At 38.8% G+C, this 12,381-nt stretch overlaps 1 long non-coding RNA gene across 2 annotated transcripts in view; it reads left to right on the forward strand.

Moving 5' to 3' along the window:
- Window positions 1-7,789: 7,789 nt before the first annotated feature.
- The window catches only part of LOC132766437 (uncharacterized), a 50,820-nt gene continuing 46,228 nt past the window's right edge, over window positions 7,790-12,381 (forward strand). For both annotated transcript variants that reach the window (XR_010909321.1, XR_009630477.2), the window contains exons 1-2: window positions 7,790-8,149; window positions 10,612-10,763. This is a non-coding gene — a long non-coding RNA (uncharacterized lncRNA). The remainder of the gene's footprint in view (window positions 8,150-10,611; window positions 10,764-12,381) is intronic.

Genomic DNA, 12,381 nt, shown 5'->3' on the forward strand with positions numbered 1-12,381 from the left:
TAGTCTCTGGAGTTTCTGCTATCATCATCATCATCATCATCAGTATTATTACAAAGGCTGGGTGAAAATCTGTTAGGGGTACTTTGATAGTCCTTTTCCTGTATGGCAGGAGGGGGTTAGACTGGATGTCCCGTGTGGTCTTCCACTGAAATATTGTTTAGTTTATGCTGGTTAAAACTGTATATAAAACTGAATATTGTATTATTCTTTCTTTCCTTTTGTATATATAATATAATATAATGTAGTATAACAATATAATATAAAAACATTTCTTGGAGCTCCATAAGAAACTTCTGCTTCAAAAAGAGCTCCATAGCTGAAAAAGTTTGAGAACCTCTTTAATATTGTACCACTTTGGTGCATTCTTTCCACCCTAGATTTCAAAAGTAGGGAAAATGGCCACAGCAACATGAATCCCCATAAGGCTTTTTGGAGGCACCAGATTAGGAAAAAACCCACTTTTTTAAAAAAGGCCAAATATATGTCCATGATTTTGAGCAGGAGAGGTGGAATATTTCATTATTCTACTAGATCTCTTTGGGACATTTTAGGTCCTGAAAAGATTCCCCCCTCCCCTTCTAAAAAAACAGGAAGTTAACTAGAACTTGACTGAAGAATGAAAGTATCAGTGTGTAATGAATTTTCTATGAGTTTTAGATTAAATTTAAAGGAGCTCTGCAAGATGTAGAATCCTGTATCCCAAATAGGTTCAGCACCTTGAGACTACTTATGGCATTACCTCTACAGATTGAAACACAGAGAGTTTACAACTACCATTGGCCTCAGGAAAAAAAGGTCTATTCATTGATTGAGGCAAGGCAAGTAATATCTAGGAAAGCTTCACAGCCATGTAACAAATACTGTTTTCCATTTTTCAGCCCAACAAAGACCAGTGGAAGCTGTGGTGAAGACAATGCAATCTTACACATATTTAGATATGTTCATTTGAATTCAATGGGTCTTGCTTCTAGCATAATAGCCTTCCCCCAACTACCATATGTATTCATGAATACGCCAGTCTCATATATATGACAAGGACAGGTTTTGGGGTCAACATTATGGATTTTGGTATGACTCGTGGATATGTTGAGGAGGGTCCGTCAAGGGGAAAGCACCAATAATGGGTAGGCATGAGTGGTAAATCTGTAGGAAAAATCAACGTTATAGTTCAGGAGAACAGATATAAAAAAATCCAGTCAGATAATTAATATAATGACTGTACCAATAATTTGATGAAGGTGATTTGAATAATGAGAAAAACAGTTTGATATGGATGTTTAAAATATTATGGGATTGCGGATATCACAAGTTTGCCTAATATACATTTCTGTATATGTAACTTATACTCAAGTTCATTAACAACATGGTACGCTTTCCTTCAATGTTTTGGACGGTGGTTTGGAAATAACAGAATTGCTACACTCAACCTAATTCTTCAATTTTTCAAAAAATAAGAACAAGCCCACTAAGAAGTAAATCCCACCTGAATTCCATTTTTTTTAAAGCAGAAACTCATTTTAAGGGCTGTCAGTGAGTTTTTCTCTTTTTCCCTGGCAACTGTCAAGACTAACAATCTCATTTTTAATTAGTTGTCATTTTCAGGATGGTGGTGGGGAAGACGCTATCTCATTCTATGTTAGAGGTCATATCACACATTTCACAACTAAGAGCTTGCTCTGTTAAACAAGAAGTTTTGAAAAGCTTTTCTGCTTGCTGTTATGGAAGCAATTTGGGAAAATGTATTTGCATTTTGCATAACTAAAACACTATGCTTTTTGGAAGCACTGTAAGAAACAAGGTGGCTGTGTACATATACTTTTCTTTTTTATGATTAACTTTTTTATTTTCAAGTCAAATGTTCTCCTTGAAACGTTTTTTCAATGCATAGACAAAGCAACATTAAACATGAATGTGTGTGTATTACTCCATATACATAATAGTACAATGCCACCTTAACTATCTTGACATCTTCTTAAACAGTCTTGGGATTGATAGTTTGGTGAGGTACTTAGAATTTTCTGCTAGAAAGTTCTCATGCACTGCTATGTATGAACTACAGTGTATGAACTACAGCACTTGGGTAACTCAGCAAAGTATCACTATGAACACTATATTCAAAGCCGTTCATATCGTTCACTGTTTTCAGATCAATCAATGAAAAGAATATGGAGTCTTATCTATTAGCAGACATGAAGATAAAATTATCAAGAGCTCTTAAATATATTGCTTCATTACGAAGTTGGTAGTATAGCTGAGAATAATCCCTTTCTGCACCCATTGAACTATTATCATAACTGTCCCCAACACTATCATCTGAAATGGTGCCACAGATCCTGTGATCACAGCTGAAAACCCACTAGTTGTAGTTCCTACATCACATGGGTTTGAACAAAAGCATTCACACACCTTTCTACAATATGGATGTCTTTGTTAAACAATGCACTCTCCAGAACTGATTTTTATTTTGTGATGTCAGGAGCGACTTGAGAAACTGCAAGTCGCTTCTGGTGTGAAAGAATTGGCCATCTGCAAGGACATTGCCCAGGGGACGCCCGGATGTTTTGATGTTTTACCATCCTTGTGGGATGCTTCTCTCATGTCCCTGCAATGGGGAGCTGGAGCTGATAGAGTGAGCTCATCCACACTCTCCCCGGATTCCAACCTGCGACCTGTCCGTCTTCAGTCCTGCCGGCACAAGGGTTTAACTCACTGCCCCACTAGGGGCCTCTTCCAAAACTGATAAGCTGACAAGAAGGAAAGCAATCAAATATTTTCCAGATTTCATCCTTAAATATTTTGTTGTTATTGTGGCTGTGTGCCTTTCAGTAGTTTCTGAACTATGGTGACCTTATCACAAGGCTTTCTTGGTATGATTTGCTCACTTCCTATCTACCACCATTGCTACTGTGCCATCCTGAATTAAAGATGAATAAATTGTGGCCTGGGGTTTGGGTGGAGATCCTTCTCAATCTGAATTGATCTAAGCTAGAGAAGGGTTTAAAAGAAACTTAGGACCTCATCACATTGAGGTTTTTCAGTGTCCTAGGATGCTTCCAGGACACTAGAAGGGCAGAGCCTGCCAGAGCCCATCAGATGATTCAGGGCTATTTCCAGCAGGACTCCATGCATCCAGTTTCCTGGCAGCATTCAGAGAACATAGGAGACTTGCTGTGTTCTTATAGAAGAGAACAGAGTGAGTGGGGCTTACCCCATGGGATGGGTAAGAAGGCAATGCAGGTGATGCAGGGTACAGGGCGATGGTTTCCCTCACTGACCTCCAGATTTGTCATGTGTTTTGACAATTCGCCCTCTATCATCTGCTCTTTGGAGCACAACTTTTCACAAATCAAACATCAGAGGAAGAACATACAAGTTAGGAGAGCTTGCAGCAGTTTGCTTTGCCTGAATCTACTGAGGCAGGTAAGATTTATCCTTCCTCTCCTCTTCCAGCTTCCAGCAGTTTATTATACTTTGAACTCAGGTATTGTCTACAGCAGGGGTCCTCAAACTAAGGCTCGGGGGCTGGATACGGCCCTCCAAGGTCATTTACCTGGCCCTTGCTCAGGGTCAGCCTAAGTCTGAAGTGACTTGAAAGCACACAACAACAACAACAATCCTATCTCATCAGACAAAAGCAGACCCACACTTCCCATTGAAATACTAATAAGTCTATATCTGTTAAAATTGTTCTTCATTTTAATTATTGTATTGCATTTAAGTGTTTTTTGCACTACAAATAAGATATGTGCAGCATGCATAGGAATTCATTCATGTTTTTTTTTTCCAAATTATAATCCAGCCCTCCAACAGTTTAAGGGACTGTGACCTGGCTCTCCGTTGAAAAGGTTTGTGGACCCCTGGTCTACAGAGGTGAAAAATATCTAGCTTTAAGACTTCAGAACAGGAAGAGTTAAAATTTGTAGTGTTCTTCAGTGAGCGTTCATCCAAACAGAACAATTTAAGAAAACAAAAATTTAAATAAGAGGGAAACTGCAAATCGGACTTACCAACTTCCTTATACAGTATGACCCCCATATTCACAAGGGGTACATTCATAGATGTCAGGTAAGTATTTGAGATACTTGGATAATAGCAAAGCTTATTGAAATGAAGGACTTCTGGACCTAGTATACCAGAGTGGTGCACTGGAGGACCTAAAGAATGCCAGGAGAGGACATATTTTCTCAGACATGGATAAGCTGGTTCCATAGATACCAGTCTCATGGGTATGGAGGTATACATATTCCCAGAAGCCAGTCTCATCTCTTTTAGAATTCACCAAGCAGACCCACCTCATGGGTCTGCTTTTTTTTCCTCTATTTTTTTCCCCTCTAAATTTGTTCTTTTCACCCTCCCACCATTACCAATTTCTCTTTCCTTCTCCCATTCCTTGCAATTAGGACAGCCCAGACATCACTTGCATGTCCATCCAAATATCAGAAACACATATTCAAGCCACAATTAGAGGTCAGGGAGTGAGAAAAAAAATGCTCATGAATGAAGTTATTTTCTGCTGAAACACTATCCTCCAGATGATAAATTGCAACTGCAAGACTTGTTTCCTATGTCAGGCACATATTATTTCTAAATCAAATGCTGAAACATCTGTTACTTAGTCAAAAGTAAGCAGAATGTTGTAATTTATACTTGATTGCAAAGCACACTGTGGTGAAAATGAAAGAAGACGATTAAATTTTAGTGCCATGACTGACTCCCTACGAAGTGAATTGCTGGCCAGGCTTAATGTGTGGGTAATATTTCTCACACTACAGCAAAGGCATAGAAGTCACTTTGCATTTGCAGATGTGCTTGCAGTGAATAAAGAGGGAGGAAAGGGGAATTTTAAAATGCTGGTTCTCTTTCGACAGTACTACTTCCTATTTGTTCCAGTCTAGCCTCTATTGCCCCAGCAGTTTGAGGACTAGAGACATTAGATGTAGAAAGCCATCTAGCATGTAATTAATTGTGGTCATGGATAACACATGGCAGAATGTCAGTCTCCTGTGTTGTCACCTCCATCCTTCCCTCCCCTTTAGCTTTCAGTGATTGCTCATTCTTCAACCTGGCTTCCTGCAGTACACATGCCAGCAAATATTCATTGGGGCGTCATCTCTGTTTAAAGCACTGTCCTACACACCTATCCATCTGTGTTAAGTGAACAGCAGTATCAGCTCAAATTAATCTGGCATGAAAACAGCCAGTGTTCCAATTTCCGATGATTCAACTCAGCTTTGGATAACAGGTGAAGATGTTTCATAACTGAGGCTATTACAGCTTTGTGATCCCTTTCTAGCTGCCTGCATAATCAGAGGAATATACTATAACTTGGAGAACAGGCAAAATGACCGGCCCAGTGGCCATCAAACCACATTTGTTATCTGCTAGACTGAACAGGCTGCTTGTCAGGGACAGATGCTTAGTACCATGATTAGAACATAAAGCATTCAGAAAGACTGAATGGATAGAAGTCAATGTCCTCTATATAAACTTGCTACAGGGCTTTCTGCTCAGATCAAAATCTTGTAAACCATCTTTTTCTTGATTTCAATTGAAACTCCATGTATATTTAACAAACACATACATATTCAGCACTCTTGAAGTACTCTGTTGAAGCCAATGCAGAATATAGACTCCTAACATTGGTTAACAGAAATCTACATTTTAGGGGACATAATTAAAACAAAGATCTGTCAGACCATTAAGCTTTGAATAATTAACGTGTACCCAAACAAGACAACAAGGAAGCCAAACTGGTGAAAATAACTTTCTCCCAATGTAAACAAATCATGCATTAATCATTGATGTTCTGAGATGACTGCATCTTCATTCTCAGAGCATTATATATCCATGTAGTCTAACAGCAACTCTATTACACAATTGTTTATATGTCTTCTTACTTCCGTAACAGCTGAGTCAAGCCACACAGAACAAACTGAGTATGTAACAATATTGATGTTTGTGTAGCTAATTTCCTGTGTCTTTTCATCCCTACTTCTCCCTTTTTGCTGGGGGGGGGGGGGGATTAAGACTGCTTAAATTTCACATTTTACATTCACATTTCCAGAAATGCAATTCTTAATGGTACCTGATGTGCTTAAAGCCATAAATTTTAAATTAGTTTTTGACAAGATAAGATGGGGGTGCAAAATGTTGAAAAAGAGGTCTGGCTTTTATTGCAAAAATTGAATTTGTATTGTGTGCATTCACCAATTTACAGTATTGCTTGAGTAATTCCTTAGATCTTTTTGTAAAAATCCAGATAAACCATATGTCATAATTCAGAACAATTGATTGTAAGTCTGCTATATATGGAAAATAAAAGTACACGGTTATTGAGGAGTGGTTATAACTCTACAAACATGTTCATCAGCATTTTACTTTCAAATACCTCACTATTATTTATTAACAATACTTCTATCCCACCTTTCTCAGATTGAAGGTGGCTACTAAAATGTGCTGGATTCTTTGCTACTTTTAGTGGCATGTTTAGTCTTTGGTTGATGTTGCTTCCTGATCCAATCCATATTAATATTTTAATTGCCCATGTGTGGCGTGCTCTCTGCTTTTTTAATTCATTTCTCCGCAGATTGTCATGTATGCTAGAGTCTACATGCAACATATTTCTCCAACAATTATTGCTTTTTGTTATCCTCCCAGCTTTTAAAGCTCTATGTAACATTAGCCTATCTAGGCTAGTGAAAATGTCTTTACAGATTAGTGTAAAGTTAATACTGTTGGCTCCCTGCTTTTGACCTGAAGTGGAATATATTGCACTCTTGGAGCAGATGGAATCAGGGCTTCGTTGGGAAATGGAGATTGGTTGGCTGCCTGCCAACCACTCAGTGCTGCAGGCGGAATGAGCTGGAGCACAGACAAGCCGCCTTGAATCTCTACTCGACTGCTGAAAAGGAGGGGGGGGGGGGGAGGTGAGGCAGTTTAGACTGAACAAGAATATACTTAAAAGTGCTCATCAGTTGATGTTTACACCGCCTTCTAGACGTAACTGAATCTTTCCAGGAAGGGAATGAAAAATGGAGGTAGCTTTGGTTAGTTGCAAAGCAAAATGAAATAGAAGTTTGAGTAACCTTGGCAAGAAACACACACACCACTCAATCACAGTGCTATAAGGAGCTTCCACCATATATTAACTAAATTTCCAAGAATCCCTCTTCTCCTTTGAATCAATGAAGGCTATGAGGCAAAATGAAAAGAAGGCTATATGAGCCCTTTATATAAAACAGATTTGATTTTCAAACAGGCAATAGGTAATTCCTGCCATACAAAATGATTTTTTTTAAAAACAGAAGAGGGAAGCAATTACAGGATATGCATCTTGTTCAGTGACATATTCCAGCTTCCTGTATTAATAATATCATAAACATCGGCTTTCATTACTAGTCTGAAAGGTGTTTTTGTTGAACACATGTTTAATATCACATCTCTACATTTTGTCTCAATTGTATTTTTCCCACTCGTAAGTAATGCATTTCCACAGAAGAAGAACATATGCTGTTTCCTGCCTAAGTAGATGGGTAATGTAAGCTGTAATGTGTAGGGATTTTTTTTTCTTATCATGTTCTTTTTATATATGGCTATGCTTATATCTACACAAACACAGACATATACTCTTTTATTTTTCTTCCTGATAAAAAACTCCCTACCATATGGTAGCTTAAATGGGCACAGATGACGCACACTGTGAAAACACACAGCCTTTGTATATGTTTCAGAGTACACATGGGCAACCTTTTAATAAAATCCACATATTAGCAGTTTGAAGATAGTGAATGACTGTAGAGAGTAATTGTATTTACAGCTAAAGAGGAATTAGGTCTGTCATGTGACCACATGTGTATTTATGCCAGAACTACTGTGGTGACCTTTTAATATCACATTGTTTGTAACCTCTTTGTAGCAAATAATTGTTTGGGGGAAAATAGAAGCGCTTTGACAGGGGGGAAGGCCTTTGTATCCACAGAGTGGAAGATTTCATCCTTAGCATACCAATGAAGCAAGAAGTGAGCTGCACCGAGCGGGAGAGAACATATAAATCTGACTTCCTTTGACCTTTAATCTGGAACACCAAGAAGAGAAATGCACTCGGAAAGTTGGTTTGTTGCTGGCTAGAGACTGATAAGCTGTAATAAAGGTATGCACCGCTGCAATTCATCCAAAGCTTCCATTGCTATCAGTCCTTCTCTCTTTTTATTTTTGTTACCTTGAGTGCTTACCTAAATCCCTTTCAATGCCAGCTTGAATGCACTTTGTATTCCTTCCAGCTGTGTGACTTGTGCTGTGTATTTGCACCCGAGTGTTTCAGCAGACCCTCTTTCCCCTTCGTTTGACAAGAACCAGTGCCAACACCTAATTAAGGATAAGCTACAAAGCTCCCTGCTCTCCTTTTGTCAACAGCTCCATTCTGAGCTTTCTGCCTAGTTGAGTTTTTAATGACATGAGCACAGTTTCATGTTCAACCTATGATAGGCCTATAAGTACTCATTACAGCCTACAGCATACAGCAGCATTTACAGCTAGATGTTTGCTGGGAGGAATTTGGGGGGTGGGATGGAGGGGAGGCATTCTGTCTAGAAGCACCTGTGATATGCCACTATAGTGAAGCTGTTATCTAAATGTTGATTATTTTATTCCAAAGTCCTTGTTATCCCAGCTCATTATGAACCCCCTATGTAGCTTCCTGTCAGTGTACTGCTTTCTCCAGTAGATTCTTGCTTTTCTAAATGTCTGATTAGTCAGAGGTGTTGTGCTATCTTACATGTCATTCAAATAAATAAGGTTGTGTTATACTAGGAGTGTTGTGCTGTGCATATATGGCTTTGCAATGTACTAGCAGAGAGATGAAAGTTGGACATATTTCAGTTTGCTTTTATCTCCTCTTTTAATTGACTCGTCAAGAAAATGTAAGAACCTACAGGGCCAGAACAGATCTAGTTTGTCCTCATCAGCAGCACATATTCCAGGGCTTCAGTACTCTTCATTGCACACATTCAGTTCCATTAAAAAACAACTCTTTACAGACTGTGTGATGCTTATCCAAAACGCTTGGAACCAGAAGTGTTCCCTATTTTTGATTTTAGGAGATATATATGCCGTCCTCTGCCATGCATTGCTGTGGCCCAGTCTGTGTAAATGTTTTTTTGTGTGTGTATATATGTGTATATGTGTGTGTATATATATTTGTCTATATGTGTATATATGTGGTTATGTGCATGCATTGTAACATTTTTGGGGGGTTTTTTTTGGCTATATAAGTCTCTTCCACTATGTTTTCCAGTGTTTTATGAGTGATGGTCACTCATTGGCCTGATAGGTGTATTGTGTCCAAATATGGTGTCAATTCACTCAGTGGTTTTTGAGTTATGTTAATCCCACAAATGAACATTACACACACACACACACACACACACATATTCATATATCTGGGTGTTCTAGATATATGGTACTCAAGGTCACCTGGGAGTTTCCATAGCTGACAAGGCATCTAGACACACAAACCACTACCCTACATTAGCTCTGTTATGTGACTTGCTTTGCATTTATTAACTACACTGACATGTCTGATTACCTCTTTTTTCAGCTCAGTATATTAAAATAAAAAAACAACCAAACTGTTTCGTCCTATAGCATTCTTCCTAAATCTAATGTGTGTAGAGGAAGAATGTCTCAGCCAGATCTGACAGGGCTTTAGCTATTCTTCCTTAATTATACAGTCTCTATTTAGGTCACAGATGACAAGACTCTGTCAAAGGGTTAATCATTCTGTAAAGTTGGTGAAAATCAGATTAACAAGGCTGGTACCTGCCCACCAGACAGGGAATTTAATAAGTGGAAGTTGGAGACCTTTTTTATTAGACAGAAAAATGATTATGATAGGTAGAGATAGATAGATGTTCACATATAAATACATATAGAAAATTTTGTGTTGTTAAATGCCTTTGTTACTTTAAAATAAATAACATTTATCCTGCAGATACAGTGTACAGATAATAGAAAGGCATGTTGATGATTAGACTTCAAATTGCATTTCAAAGTTTGTTGTATCTGTGTTAAAAGCAGAAAAGAAATTCACACTATTATATTATTTGGATAAAAAGAAAGCTAAGGTACATTAGAATAGATTCTATTGTTTCTCAAAGTGTGCTCTTCCAAGTGTTTTGGACTTCAGCTCCCAGAAATCCCAGCCATCTTACCAGTGGATAGGAATTGTGGCAGCTGAAGTCCAAAACACCCAGAGGAACACAGTTTGAGAAAAACTGGAAAATATCAATAATCATCATCATCATCATCATCATCATCTTGTCTGCTGTGGACTCATCTTGTTATGTTTCAAATAATAATAATAAAAATAATTATAATTCTTACCTGCCTTTTCTCGTGGCTCCAGGCAAGTTACAGAACAATTAGAACACATATATGTAACAATTCCACAAATATTAAAACATATTTCTATAAAATACATACTAAAATACACAGAACAGAGATTAAAAACAGGACTGAGTTTAAAATTTATACTTAAAGCTGGCAGGGTAGGCCTGCTGGAAGAGAGAGGCCTTCAGTTTCAATTTGTTTTTTGTTTTTGTTTTTCATATCCAGGCCATTACCTCCTCCAGGAATTCATTGAGAAGACACACAGTATCCTTAGCTGAGGTTGTTTTTGAAGGCGTGGAGAAATATATTTGGATATCACCAGCATACTGATAACATCCTGCCCCATGGCTCCGGATGATCTCTCCCAGCGGTTTCCTGTAAATATTAAAAAGAAAGCATTGGAGATAAAATGGCACCTTGTGAGATGCCACGTAACAGCTCCTTTTTGAGGAGTAGTTATCCTCAAGCATCACCATCTGGAACCTGCCTGAATGGTGCAACCAGAATCTCTGAAACACAGTGCCTCTAATTTCCAGCCCCTCCAGGCACTTCAGAAAGATATCATAGTCGATGGTATCAAAAGCCGCTGAGAGGTCTAGAAGCATCAACGGGGCACACTCTCCTTGTTGGTGTTGAGATGGGGAACATCCATGAAGGTGACCATAGAAGTCTCAACACCATATCCTGCTCTGAAGCCAGTTTGAAATGGATCAAAGATGTGTGTGTAATCCAAACTGCCTGGAGTTGGAGGGCAACTATCTTCTCAATCACTTTGCCCAAAAAAAGAAAGCTAGATACTGGTCTGTAATTATTAAAATCCAGGAACCCTTTGAATTCTCTTCCACAGGGTTCCTCACCTTCCCAAATTACATTTCCCAAAATCCTGCTTACTTAAGTGATTATGAGATGAAAGGGCTTGTTGAGAGTTGAATCAACCCTGTGAGGTAGGCAAAGTTGAGAGCAGTAACTCCAAAGTTTACCTAGTAGGTTTCCTATTATTATTGTTGTTGTTGTTATTTCAAAGACTGGATGGGCATCTTTTGGGGATGGTTTGACTGTGCTTTTCCTGTCTGGCAGAGGGGGGTTGGACTTTATCACCCCAGGGACTTCTGGGAAAATGTAATATCATTGACAATACAAATTCAAGGAGATAGCTCATGCAGGTTTTTTTTTTTTGATGTTGTTCATAAAAAATTAAAATTCCCCAAAATCAGTGCATGAGTGGAATGTTCTGAAACTTGGGGGATGGAGTAACAGTAGGAGCTGTGTTCTACCATAGTAGGAAGTTTCATCCCTATAGCTCTAAAAAAGAAGGGAGACAGGTGTCCTGGAATCCCCCCCCCCCTTGTGCAATTACTTAATGAAAAAGTAACAAAAATTTCATTAAATCATTTTAGTTATGATATGGACCCTAACGATGTTTTAAAAACACTTAGAGATTATTCCCCCCCCCCCTTAATTTAGTAATGAGTATTGATTTTTTGCATTGATCACACAAGTCTATAACCTGCCGAATGCGTAGGTCCAGAAACCAATTGGGATAGGCCCGTGTTTCTCATGATACCATGAACTCTTGAGCTGTACCTGGCAACCTGGCCTCCAGTAGTATGTTGAAGTCAACCAGAAGCAAAAGTCTGGGTGACTCCAGCAATACCTCCGAGACCAGTTCTGTGAGCTTGGTCGGGGAGTCTGCGAGGCAGAATCCCTGGACAGTACACTAACAGAATCCCTAATCTATCCCTGGTTTTCAGACTCAGATACACATACTCAATGTGATCCAGCTCCCTAACAGGTAATCTGGTCAGGTTAAGGCAGTCTTTATAGAATACAGCTACCCTCTCCCCCTACCTACCCTCACCTGCTCACTGATGCAGTACCTGGCTGGAAGGGCCTTGGCCCAGGTTGGAGCACTATCATCTCCTAGCCAAGTTTCAGTAAAGAATGCCAGGTCAGTTCCCTCATCTTCAATGAGATCATAGATTATATGAGTCTTAT

Source organism: Anolis sagrei, chromosome 2, assembly GCF_037176765.1.
Source record: "Anolis sagrei isolate rAnoSag1 chromosome 2, rAnoSag1.mat, whole genome shotgun sequence".
Lineage (NCBI taxonomy): Eukaryota > Metazoa > Chordata > Lepidosauria > Squamata > Dactyloidae > Anolis > Anolis sagrei.